The sequence below is a fragment of the Hyperoodon ampullatus genome (genome assembly GCF_949752795.1).
Source record: "Hyperoodon ampullatus genome assembly, chromosome: 8".
NCBI classification, from domain to species: Eukaryota; Metazoa; Chordata; class Mammalia; order Artiodactyla; family Ziphiidae; genus Hyperoodon; species Hyperoodon ampullatus.
In genome coordinates, this window is record NC_136921.1 from 41,566,570 (window position 1) to 41,581,351 (window position 14,782).

Consider the following 14,782-nt stretch of genomic DNA (forward strand, 5'->3'; position numbering starts at 1 on the left):
TTGGTGAAATGGGTGAACGGGATTAAGAGGTACAAACTTCCAGTTATAAAATAAATGTCACAGGATGTAATGTACAGCATGGGGAATATAGCCAATAATATAGGAATAACTTTGTATGGTGACAGATGGTAACTAAATTTATTGTGATGATCATTTCATATTGTATAGAAATATCGAATCACTGTGCTTTAACCTGAAACTAATATAATATTGTAAATCAATTATACTTTAATTAAAAAAAGAGTAAGTAAAGGAAACAGTAGAAGGAAACACTGAAATGTTTGTATTTTCCAAAATAAGGAGTAATGATTCTACATTGTTTTAGAAATATTTCTCCACAAATGCTACATTTTATTCTCTATATTTTAGTATCATTTTAACATCTATAACACAGACAGACATAGAACTCAGTTAAGACAACATGCTGTCCAGAGTGCCCCAAATTTATTTTCTCCCCACTCTGGCCATTGATAAATTATTACTTGTGGAAGTTAGGTTACGTTCCACCCACTCTATTATCTATTTGTATCTCAATTTGCTCCTTCGAATTTGGATTTTTAAAAGATGATAAAAATAATTAATGGAGAGATATTTGGTCACTGACGAATTAGGAATATATACATAGAAGAATCCTCCTGTGGAGCTGTGGCTCTCCTTGACCTTTATCTAATGTTATAGCTCTCTTGGTGATCCTCTGTATTCTGCCTTCGTGTTCCCTCCTAGGCTGCTGTATATGTTGCTCTACAAATATAAGCTCCTTTAATGTTAACTATTTACTGCTCCAATTTGAAATGGAGTATATATTAAAAAATGTATTACTAGGAAATATTGTGGCCTACACTCTTAAAATATTCTTTCCACCCAAGATGACTAATTTATGCTTCTCACCAGTGATTGGTTCAGGAAGGTATGGAGAGACCAATTTTGGTTAATTAGATGAAGAAAATAATTCTGCTTTTAAAGTAATGTTTAGTTCTTTATTAACTTTATTATTTGCATTCTATTTCTTTCTTGAATGAGGTGAAGTTGATTTTGGTATCCATAAAGGCAGTATGACACAATGGTACAGACGATGGACTGTGGAGCTAGATTGCCCAGGTTTTTTTTTTTGGGGGGGGAAGACAAATACATTTTACTACACTAACACAAAAACAAATAAATCCTCTCTTCAACCAAAATGAAAAGGCAAGCTACAGACTGGGAGATGTGTGCAACATATTTAACTAACAAAACAGTGAGTACTGAGAACATAGTGAGAAAAATTAATTGATAAAAAGCAAGCAACCCAATCAAGACATTGGACAAAGTACATGAACAGGCATTCCACAGAAAAGGAAACCTCTCAGGCCAATAAACTTAATGAAGATTCTCAACCTCATGAGGAATCAGGAAATGCAAATTACGTTAACATTTCACATCCACCTTATTTAGATTGCCCAAGTTTGAATCCTAGATCTCTTACTTGCTAGATGTTTGACCTGGACAAGTTATTTACAGTCTCTGTTTATTGGTTTTCTCATCTGTGGATTCGGATTTAACTACATCAGAGGGTTGAACAATAAATTTAGATTATTGCTTGGCACATAGAGTATCTATCATACTGTGCTTTAGTTATCTCAATATCTACCCTACCTCATCTTCAATATTTTATTTAAAAAGATCAGGTTTCTTTAATTTCATTGGACCCATAAAGAAGCACATGGTCCTTTTTATTGTCATGAAGCAATTATTGACAATATTAAGTTTTCTTCAACTAATTTTGTACTATCACACAAAACCATCTTTTTGTAAGTACTGATTTTTTTAGAGGAGTTGTCTTAAATCAGTCCAGTTATAAAAATTTCTGTAGGGTCAGAGTGTGGCTCAGGGGAGGAAACTTTATTGCTTTTTTCATACAGCGTTTCAGAAAACATTATTATTATATACACAGTACCTTTTGGGCTGGAGTCATGTCTTCTTTCATTGATCTGTTTTCTCCTCTTAAATATGAGCAGGAGGTCTGCCCAACTAGCAGTAAAATCCAATGTGTGGTGAAATATTTCCATGGTTGTTTGGTGATTATTCATTTCATTTATTTTACCTTGCCTTGCATTTCTCCTGACTGGTTGCTACCAGACAGCATATTTACAATGATTTTTATTCAGTTGAACAGCTCATCTTTAGTACAAAGATGGGCTTAGGGATACTCAGATTGTGTCCTTCTCATTTACCCAAGGAATATCTTTCAAAATAAGGGAATTCTGGTTTTCCTAATGTAGGTATCTCTATCTGCCTGCCTATCTATCTATCTATCTATCTATCTATCTATCTATCTATCTATCTAACTATCTACCTTCCTATCCATCCATCCATCCATCTTCCCTGGACTCAGACCAGATATCACTCTATATGATGACTAAAATTTGTCACTTGTGGTTTGAATTGTGAGGATCTCTTTTCCTTTCTTCTCCCTCCCTGTCTCCTTCCCTTTCTCACTCTCTTTCTGTCTGTCTGTATCTCTTTTTACTTCTTTCCTCTTGTTACAAGGGGAGGATGTTATGGGTTGAATTGTATACCCCCCCCCAAATTTATGTTGAAACACTAGCCCCCAGCACCTCAGAATGTACCCTTATTTGGAAATAGGATTGTTGCAGGTATAGTTAAGATGAAGTTATATGTGGGATGGAGTGGGGTGGGACCTTAATTTGATATGACTATTGCTATCTCAACAGAGCACCATGTGGAAACAGAGAAACAGGGAACAAACCATGAGAAAAGAGTGAACTGGAGTGATGCTTCAGTAATCCAAGAAATGCTAAAGACTGCTGGTAAACCACCAGAAGATAGAAAGAAGCAAGGCAGGATTGTCCTACAGGTTTCAGAGAGAACATGGTCCTGCTGACATCTTGATTTCAGACTGCTAGCCTCCAGAACTGGGAGACACAGTTCTGTTTTTTCAGCCACCCAGTTTGTGGGACTTTGTTATGGTAGCCCTAGGAAACTAATATAGAGAGCAGAGTAGAAATGCTTTCTCTGTGTCACCTCCAACTGTTGGTCTGCAAGTAGTTAAAACAAAACTCTGAAAGTGCATTTTTATGATAGCATCAATATTTGTACTTATTTTATAATTAATGACACTATTAGAATTGCATTCATTAAAGTAGGAGATAATTATAAACAATGGTTAAAATCATGCAGCTTATTTACCCTAGCATCATTTATAGTAATACATAATTTTATTCAAAAGTTTTCCCTAAGTATCATGCCTTCAAACTCACAATAGGAGTATAAAAGTTTAACAGTGTAAAGTTTTAGCCTAATACTCCAAAATATGTAAATCTTCATAAAGACAGATCAAATTTTTTAAAACTGTTAGTAACTGCCAATATTTTTCACCTTTATTAAAGTTGGGGAAAAAACATAATTAGCACTTCATGCTTTAAGAACTAAGCTGGGTCCTCAGTTGACCTTGGGCCAGAAAGTTGATAAACACAGCAACTTCAGAAATTAATTTTCATAAAAACCTGGATATGTGTATAAATTTTGAGCAGGCTGGTGTTAGCACTAATCTATCATATCAGTACAGCTGTCCAAGGTTGTCCCAATTCAACTTCAAACCCTGACATTAGTACTTATTTTAGAAATTGTTTCAAAAAGGTTTTCAAATTACATTAAACAGATGTGATTAAATCAACTTATTCTAACATCTTACCATATGAACATAACACCCACTGTAATCTTGAGATCTAAGCTACCGCTTATGTGTTTATAGCCATGAAGTGTAAGAATTCAGCATTATTCATTGCCACTTACATATTCATAGCTCCTTACAGGTAGATTTTCTTTTTTGCTTGGATTTCACTCATATGATTTAAAAAAACCCATAATTTTTACTCCTTTTGTTTTCTGCTAGAAAAAGACTTTCAGACAACGATGCCCAAAAGTTCAGAAATGTCCTAGAGCAGTCGTGGTCTCTTTTACTCAAAACTATCAAAGTATTTAAGACGGTTCCAAGTGTCTAGTTACTTTTAATGAGATGTACCTTATTTTTTATACTAAGTTTTTGTTTTTGTTTATTATTTATTTATTTATTTATTTTGGCTGTGTTGGGTCTTCATTTCTGTGCGAGGGCTTTCTCTAGTTGCGGCAAGCGGGGGCCACTCTTTATCGTGGTGCGAGGGCCTCTCACTATCGCGGCCTCTTTTGTTGCGGAGCACAGGCTCCAGACGCGCAGGCTCAGTAGTTGTGGCTCACGGGCCTAGTTGCTCCGTGGCATGTGAGATCTTCCCAGACCAGGGCTCAAACCCATGTCCCCTGAATTTTCAGGCAGATTCTCAACCACTGCGCCACCAGGGAAGCCTTATACTAAGTTTTTTTGTTGTTGTTGCTTGTTTTATTTTATATTGAGACGTAGTTGATTCACAGTGTTGTGTGTTTCAGGTATACAGCAAAGTGATTCAGTTATACATATACATGAATCTATTGCTTTTCAAATTCTTTTCTGATTTAGGCTATTACAGAGTATTAAGCAGAGTTCCCTGTGCTGTACAGTATGTCCTTGTTAGTTATCTATTTTAAATATAGCAGAGTGTACATGTCAATCCCAAACTGCCACTCTATCCCTCCCCCCCGACCCTTCCCCCTGGTAACCCAATGTTCAAGATGTATCTTCTTTTTTTTTTTTCCTAGTATGATACACATAATGTATCACGTCACAAACTTATGATGCATCTGTGGAACCATTCATAAACCTTGAAGATCTTGAACCACTCTTTGAGAGTTCCTCTGGCTGAAGGTCCTTTATTATGATAGGTTGACCAAATCTAGACCCACTGCACCTGAAAATGGACAACTCATTTTCAATCTGATATTTACCAGAATGCTTCAAGGCCCAGTGCATTTCACCTGGCACAAAAATGTTAGGTTTTCTTGAACTGATCCCAGTCCATTTGGCTCATAATCCACACTACATAAAAATACCTGGTTTAAATTATTTATTACTTCATTTCATTTCAATCAATAGCATATATCAAGTAAGTCCTTTTATCATATTTTCACACCAGCCAGAAATATTTACAGAGTCCCTACTGTGTGATCAATTCTGTTACTTCTTTTCCCTCCTTTGATTCATTTCTCAAGGGAACATCTAATTTATATTTAGTTGTTTTCCTTAAAATCCCTGTTATTAGCTGGATTAAAGTATAATTGATCGTTAAAATATTTATATTTTTCTAACTGTTATAGATCATTGGCAATTCTTTATTTTCCAAAGACAAATAAATGAGTCTACATATGATGTTCTTCAATTGGATAACATATGATAATGCCTCTATACAGTTGTGAATATTCTGGGATATGAGTAAACTGCAACTTTCCAACTAAGCAATAATATATATAAAATCATCTACAACTCAAATTTCCAATAATTCAAACTTGCTTTAGTGTACCACTTCTGTAAGCTGTCACTCTCACAAATACATTATCCTCCAGGACGAAGATGGCAGTATGACTTTAGAACATAACACAAAGATTAGTTTCAGTGAGAAATCTGAAGCAATTGGTATAATACACAAGGACTTCAAATTCTGACTTCTTAGTAATAACCAAATATTTTCTATAAATCTTTTTTAAATTACTTTAAACTGTAACTCAAAAACTAGCTGAAACACTTTAGATTGTTCAAAGGTTTCTCTAGATCTTTAGGATTGACTTGCTTTCTTAGAATAGGAATGAATTTTATTTAGATGGTGTGTTTTGTCAGTCATGATTTTAACCAGTAATTCATTTTCAGATTCTTTTAAATATTATTCTAGCTTTCAGTCTCTCACTTTATCACTCTACATTACTTTCTTGGATTAGGGTCCACTCTAATGATTTTATTTTAACTTGATTATCTCTGTAAAGGTGCTATTTTCAAATAAGTCCACGTTATGAGGTACTGGGAGTTAAGACTTCAACACATATTTTGTGGGGGTGGGGAACACAATTCAGCCCATTGAAAACCTGTGTCTCCAGATATTGGGGTGGTTGTTAGCCTTGTGACCTCAGAAACCTGATGTGTCCAAGAACAGTAGTTAATTTTTAGTTTGTCCAGCTTTTCTTGTAGTAAAAATAGAACTGATAACTTCTAAGTTCTTTACATGTTGGAGTATCCTATGGCTTTTTAGCATTTACATTCTGATAATACTGAAGATAGTTCCTTTGATTTCTGAGTCATCTAACTTCTTCTGGACATCTAAACCTGATTAAAAGATTTCTAAAAGAATTAACGTGTTCCAAACATATGTTATTATTTTCCCTTGACTCCTACTTATTTCTCTTCCTTAATTACTTTCTCTAAAAAATGATTCAGGTGTTAAGTAAGATTTCAAGACAGAAACATATACAGCACTTTCATGCAGTTTTCCTTCTCTTATCCTTGAGAAGAATGGGTGCGGGTGCAGAGATGAATAAAACAAAGAAGATAGCATAGAGCAATAAAATGGAAAAGTATGTGATAGATTTAGGAGCTAACTGGCATTTGATTATTTCTTGTACTTAGGATGCTCAGATAGAATTGATAGGAGATAAATCTGTTTAATATGTTGGGACCAGGTTACAAAGGTCTAGTACTGGGGACAACGGATTATGACTCTAGGGCAAATCTGGCCCACGGCTTGTTTTCATAAATAAAATTGGATTTTAACACAGCCACACTCATACTTCTATATATTGTCTATGACTGCTTTCATATTACATCAGCAGAGTAGAGTAGTTGTGACATTAAAGTGTATGGCTCGTAGAACCTACAATGTTCTTACAGGAAAAATTTGCCAACCCCAGTGTACTATGTCATGTTAAATTGTTAGAGTTGTTTTTGTTAGTTTTATTCCCTTTTTTTTTGACTTAATAAGGGACATCTTTATTCTCAAGGGGAGATGGGAGGATTATATCTATGGTTGTGACAGTAAATTATGGTGATAATGAGGAAAAAATCTGAAACAGTGGAAAGAGAAGTGAAAGGAAGATGATAGGGGAAATAAGGCAAACACCCAGAAGATCAGTGAAGGGGTGGGCTGTAACCTAGAAGACATAGAGTAATAGAGATACAGGCTCTTTTTTGTGTGTGTCTTTACTAAAGGAAATGAAACAAAACAAAGAAAACAAAATAAAAATAATATCTTATAAAATTAAAATGATTTTAGGGTCTTTGAAGTTTGTTTTGTATAAAGATTGGTTGCTTGATTCTCATTTTAAGGAGGATGATAGATAGATGAAAGTGAGATGATGAAGACGCATGTCAGAACTTTCCTTGTTTGTTAATGAAATGAGCCATTTATTTGCTGAATCTGTCAAGAATTCTTGAAATATGGAAGGATGTTTCCTCAATTTTTTGTATAATTCATAATGCAACAACCATAGAGATGGCACACTTTTAAGTTTAACCTATAATATTAACATTTTCTCAATCATTTTTTTAAGTCTAGACAAACAATAAAATAATAAATCAAGCACTGATTTAGAGTGTCTTTTTATTTCCATGAAAAAGTCCTCTCATCATGGCCAATTTTCAGCTACCAACATGATGCCAATGAATACAGAGTTGGAAGAGATGCGCCATAGCACACCATTATACAATAGTTCCACCACAAGATTTAAAAGATATAATAATGTCAAGACCATAGATAATAGCAAAAATGTAATAAAATAATTAGGGAGTGATGAGTTTTAAGTAATTATTTTTATTTTAATACCACTTAATTGTAAATTTAGATAATTTAATTTTAAACAATGGCTGTATTTAAAAACTCTTGCAAGATTTCTGAAAATTTTAAAATCAGCTCCTGTAAGGCAGGACAAGGGGGCTTCTGCACACCACTGGGAAGAGCTAATATAGTTTTAAGCACTTATATCTCAGATATTTGTGTTAAATTCTTATATCATGTATTAGAATTTTTTAAAAAAATTCAAGACTTAATTGAGAATTCAAAGTCCTAGATTGGGTCTAATGAAGATAAGTATGAACCATTTAATCTCCAGGTTTTACTTTGATCCTCTATAAAATTATTTGCTGGATTAGATGATTGTCTTGTCTTCACTTAATCTCCTTTTCTCTTTCTGGTTACCACCTTTCATTTGGCTGGTTCTGCATAAGTATTATAAATCCTAGATATAAAGTATGCATTTTAAACAAACTTGATTTGGTTAATATGCTATTGGATGAATGTTTTGGGATGGAAATATATCACCCATTTAACACAATCCTGGTTATGGATTTAATGTTAGTTCTGCTAATGTTTCATATTAGTGATTTAAAAGACTATGAATCCACATTTCATTTCCCTCTTAATACAGTGGGATATGGGTAGATATGATCTCTGAATTAGTTCACATCTTATCTTTTTCTTAAGTTCAATAAAATTTGTGGTGCAGGTCATCTTTCTAATTCCTTATTGGATGAAATCAAGGAAGTGTAGAATTCACAATTCACTGAACTAAAATGATAAAATTAATTTCCCCCAAGTGATTGTTTTTTTTCAGCAAAAATGAACACCTGACTTGTGAGAAAAAAGACAAAATACAAAATTTGTCTTTTCATTTGTATTTTGTATGCATTACAGAAACAGTCTTCTAAATACTTTTTTATTTGAAATTAAGCTAGGAGAAATGTTTTGTGAGCCTTTTATTAACTCCATCCCATCCCAGAGGACTGCATTAATATTAATGTATGATTCATTTAGTATTTTTGTGTCATGAATTCTGGTCCTTCATGAGTTATTGAAAATTTTAGAAAGAAAAATCACTATTGTATTTTTTTGTCTAGATAATTACTTTGTAAGATATAAAAAGTTAATTTATTTCAGACAGTAACAGATATAGTAAATATATGATGACTTTCTCTACAATGTTGAGAGGTTTATTTATTATGTGTTTGAGGAATTGTAAAGTTTTCTAGTTGAATTTGTCCAACTCCACAAATTAATGTATGATTTAATTGAATTTGGCATAACACATTATATAAAGCAGAAATGAAAGTGGAAGGTCTCTTGAAACTAAATTTTAATGAAAGTCAAATTATCATTTGTTATTGGCTCATATTGTTTCTTTTCCTTTTAAAAAAAGAAAAAGATATTTATTTATTTATTTATTTATTTATTTATTTATTTATTTATTTGGCTGCCCCGGTCTTAGTTGTGGCACGTGGGATCTTCGTTGCAGCATGTGAGATCTTTTAGTTGTGGCATGCGGACTCTTAGTTGAGACATGTGAACTCTTTGTTGCAGCATGTAGACTGTTAGTTGTGGCATGTGGGATCTAGTTCCCTGACAAGGGATTGAACCTGAGCCCCCTGCATTGGGAGTGTAGAATCTTAGTCACTGGACCACCAGGTAAGTCCCTCTTTTCCTTTTAGTTGTCTGGTTTTTGTTTGGTTTTCTTGCTTCTACACAAATGCTGAATAGACAAATTATTATATACGAAGCTATTCTTTGTACAGCCTTCTCATTACACAAAATATTAACAATTTAAAAACAGCAGAAAGCTTTCTTTTGACATTTGAATTGTGTTTATTTTAAAGAGAACTTTCTAATATGATGGCATTAAATTTGCCCAAGAATTAAGAGGAAAAAAATTGAAGATATATAAAAAAGGGGATTCCTTTTAAAAATGTGGAAAATATTGACAAGGTAATTCAAATGTTAGTGGTGCTCAGTGCCTGACCTTACGAATGGCTTAAATAATTAGCCATCTCCCATCCATGACTTATAGAACATCAGTAAAATCTCACCTTCCCAAATTCTTTTATTAATTTAATTGAATTAAAACATTTCACTTGGGGTAAGCTTTATATCTCTAGGAGAACTCAATTAAAAACACACACAGAAAATCCACTCTTAGTTATTATTTTCTCATTGGAGAAATGATTACCTTGAGCAGAAGGTACAAACTATAAGGACTTTTGGAAAAAAGAAAAGAACAATAAGTTAACTATGATACCATGAATTTTTTAAAACTATAACCTAATTTAGTAAAAAAAATTGGGCTTTTTATTTACTTCACACATATTTATGGGCACTTTTCTCAGTGGTGACGATATGGCAGTGAATAGACAAAGATGCACACTCTCATACAGCTTACATTCTACTAAGAGTAACAGAAAAAAAAGAAAAACAATAAGACTAATCAAAATATGTTAACTATATTGGAAGATGTCAAGTACTGTGAATAAAGTAAAATTAGTATTGTTGAAGATAAGGCTCATGTATTTTTTTCTAGAGACCATATAGTGATATAATAGTATTTGTTTATTCAGTTTATTAAGATATAACTGATATATAGTACTATAATATTAGTTTCAGGTGTACAATATGATTATATATATATATATATATATATATATATATATATATATATATAAAACAAAATAATCACCACAATAAGTCTAGTCAACATATCATCACAAGTAGTTATAACTTTTTTCCTTGTGATGAGAACTTTTAAGGTCTACTCTCTTAGCAACTTTCAACTATAGCATACATAATTATTATAAGTAACCATGCTGTATATTATATCTCCAGGACTTAATTTATTTTATAACTGAAAGTTTGACCCCGTTCACCCATTTCACCCACCCCCAACCTCCTGCCTCTGGCAACTACCAATCTGTTCTACCTATGAGTTTAGCTTTGTTGTTGTTGTTGTTTTTTGTTAGACTCCACATGTAAGTGAGATCATACAGTATTTGTCCTTCTCTCACTGACTTATTTCACTTAGCATAATGCTTTCAAGTTATATCCACGTTGTTGCAAACAGCAAGATCTCCTTTTTTTTATCACTGGTTAATATTCCATTGTGTGTGTGTGTGTGTATATATGTGTATATATATATATATATATATATATATATATATATATATATATATATATCACATTTTCTTTATCCATTTATCTATTGATAGATACTTAGGTTGTTTCCATGTCTTGGCTGTTGTAAAAAATGCAGTTTTGTTTTTAAATAACAATATTTACAGAATGACAAATACAGATTGCTTCTGAAACAAAAATTTTACATGAAAACTTTTTAAAAATTGAAAATATGTGCATATATCTTTTCTAATTAGACTTTTTGTTTTCTCTGGAAAAATACCCAGAAGTGGAATTGCTGGATGATATGGTAGTTCTATTTTAAATTTTTTTGAGGAATCTTCATATTGTTTTTCATAGTGGTTGCATCAGTTTACATTTCTACCAACTGTGCACAGTGGTTCCCTTTTCTCCAAATACTCACCAACATTTGTTATTCTAGTTCTTTTAAATAACACATAAATAATATTTATTTATTAGAATTTAAAGAAATTCTAGTTCTTTTAAATAACAAAATAACATTTGTTATTTTAGTTCACCCCCATTCTAAAGGGTGTGAGGTGATATTTCCTTGTGGTTTGGATTTGCATTTTCCTCATGATTAGTGATGTTGACCATCTTTTCCTGTGCCCTTTGGCCATCTGTATGTTTTCTTTGGAAAAATGTCTATTCACGTCTTCTACCCCTTTTTAAATCAAGATATTTATTTTTGTGATGTTGAGTTGTGTGAGTTCTTTGTATATTTTATTTTATTTTATTATTATTATTATTTTTTTTTATTGAAGAAGCCTTGCATCCCTGGGATAAATCCCACTAGATCATGTTGTATGATCCTTTTAATGTGTTGTTGGATTCTGATGCTAGTATTTTGTTGAGGATTTTTAATCTATATTCATCAGTGATATTGGCCTGTAATTTTCTTTTTTTGTACTATCTTTGTCTGGTTTTGGTACAGGGTGATGGTGGCCTCATAGAATGAGTTTGGGAGTGCTCCTCCCTCTGCAATTTTTGGGAAGAGTTTGAGAATGATGGGTGTTAGCTCTTCTCTAAATGTTTGATAGAATTCACCTGTGCAGCCATCTGGTCCTGGACTTTTGTTTGTTGGAAGATTTTTAATCCAGTTTCAATTTCATTACTTCTGATTGGTCTGGTCGTATTTTCTATTGCTTCCTGGTTCAGTCTTGGAAGGTTGTATCTTTCTAAGGATTTATTCATTTCTTCTAGGTTGTCCACTTTATTGGCATAGAGTTGTTTGTAGTAGTCTCTTAGGATGCTTTGTTTTTCTGCAGTGTCTGTTGTAACTTCTCCTTTTTCATTTCTAATTTTATTGATTTGAGTCCTCTCCCTCCTTTTCATGATGAGTCTGGCTAAAGGTTTATCAATTTTGTTTATCTTCTCAAAGAACCAGCTTTTAGTTTTATTGATCTTTGTTATTGTTTTCTTTGTTTCTATTTCATTTATTTCTGATCTGAGCTTTATGATTTCTTTCCTTCTGCTAACTTTGGGTTTTGTTTCTTCTTCTTTCTCTAGTTCCTTTAGGTGTAAGGTTAGATTGTTTACTAGAGATTTTTCTTGTTTCTTGAGGTAGGATTGTATTGCTATAAATGTCCCTCTTACACCTGCTTTTGCTGCATCCCATAGGTTTTGGATCGTGTGTTTGCATTGTCATTTGTCTGTAGGTATTTTTTGATTTCCTCTTTGATTTCTTCAGTGATCTCTTGCTTATTTAGTAACATATGGATTAGCTTCCATGTGTTTGTGTTTTTTACTTTTTATCCCCTGTAACTGATTTCTAATCTCATAGTATTGTGGTTGGAAAAGATGCTTGATATGATTTCAATTTTCTTAAAATTACCAAGGCTTGATTTGTGACCCAGGAAGTGATCTATCCTGGAGAATGTTCCATGTGTACTTGAGAAGAAAGTGTAATCTATGGTTTTCAGATGGAATGTCCTATAAATATCAATTAAATCTATCTGGTCTATTGTGTCATTTAAAGCTTGTGTTTCCTTATTAATTTTCTTTCTGGGTGATCTGTCCATTGGTGTAAGTGAGGTGTTAATGTACCCCATTATTGTGTTACTGTCGATTTCCTCTTTTAGAGCTCTTAGCAGTTGCCTTATGTATTGGGGTGCTCCTATGTTGGGTGCATAAATATTTATAATTGTTATATCTTCTTCTTGGATTCATCCCTTGATCATTATTTGGTGTCCTTCCTTGTCTCTTGTAACATTCTTGATTTTAAAGTCTATTTTATCTGATATGAGTATTGGTACTCCAGCTTTCTTTTGATTTCCATTTGCATGGAATATCTTTTTCCATCCCCTCACTTTCAGTCTATATGTGTCCCTAGGTCTGAAGTGGGTCTCTTGTAGGCAGCATATATATGGGTCTTGTTTTTGTACCTATTCAGTGAGCCTGTGTCTTTTGGTTGGAGCATTTAATCCATTCACACTTAAAGTAATTATCAATATGTATGTTCTTATTACCATTTTTCTGAATTGTTTTGGTGATGTTTTTGTAGGTCCTTTTCATCTCTTGTGTTTCCCGCTTAGAGAAGTTCCTTTATCATTTGTTGTAGAACTGGCTTGGTGGTGTTGAAGTCTCTTAGCTTTTGCTTCTCTGTAAAGCTTTTGATTTCTCTGTTGAATCTGAATGAGCTCCTTGCTGGGTAGAGTAATCTAAATTGCAAGTTCTTCTCTTTCATCACTTTAAACATATCGTGCCACTCCCTTCTGGCTTGTAGAGTTTCTGCTGAGAAATCAGCTGTTAACCTTATGGGAGTTCCCTTGTATGTTATTTTCCCTTGTTTCTTTTAATAATTTTTCTTTGTCTTTAATTCTTGTCAGTTTGATTACTGTGTGTCTTGTGTGTTTCTCCTTGGGTTTATCCTGCCTGGGACTCTCTGCACTTCCTGGAGTTCGGTGGCTATTTCCTTTCCCACATGAGGGAAGTTTTCGACTATAATCTCTTCAAATATCTTCTCGGGTCCTTTCTCTCTCTTCTTCTTCTGGGACCCCTATAATGCAAATGTTGTTCAATTTAACTTGTCCCAGAGGTCTCATAGGCTGTCTTCATTTCTTTTTTTAAAATATACATTTATTTATTTATTTACTTTTGGCTGCATTGGGTCTTCATTGCTGCACGTGGGCTTTCTCTAGTTGTGGTGAGCGGAGGCTACTCTTTGTTGCGGTGCCCAGGCTTCTCTTTGTGGTGGCTCAACTTATTGCAGAGCACAGGCTCTAGGCACATGGGCTTTATTAGTCGTGGCATGTAGGCTCAGTAGTTGTGGCACATGGGCCCAGTTGCTCCGCGGCATGTGGGATCTTCCCAGACCAGGACTCAAACCTGTGTCCCATGCATTGGCAGGCAGATTCTTAACCACTTAGTCACCAAGGAAGCCCCTGTCTTGATTTCTTTTCATTCTTTTTTGTTTATTCTGTTTCATGTCAGTGCAGACCACCATTCTGTCTTCCAGGTCACTTATCCATTCTTCTGTCTCAGTTATTCTGCTATTGATTCCTTCTAGTGTATTTTTTTTTAAGATGTTGGGGGTAGGAGTTTATTAATTAATTTATTTATTTTTGCTGTGTTGGGTCTTCATTTCTGTGTGAGGGCTTTCTCTAGTTGTGGCAAGCGGGGGCCACTCTTCATCGTGGTGCACAGGCCTCTCACTATTGCGGCCTCTCTTGTTGTGGAGCACAGGCTCCAGACGCACAGGGTCAGTAGTTGTGGCTCACGGGCCTAGTTGCTCCACAGCATATGGGATCCTCCCAGACCAGGGCTCAAACCTGTGTCCCCTGCATTAGCAGGCAGATTCTCAACCACTGTGCCACCAGGGAAGCCCCCTTTCTAGTGTATTTTTCATTTTAGTTATTGTATTATTCATCTCTGTTTGTTTGTTCTTTGATTCTTTTAGGTCTTTGTTAAATATTTCTTGCATCTTCTCGATCTTTTCCACC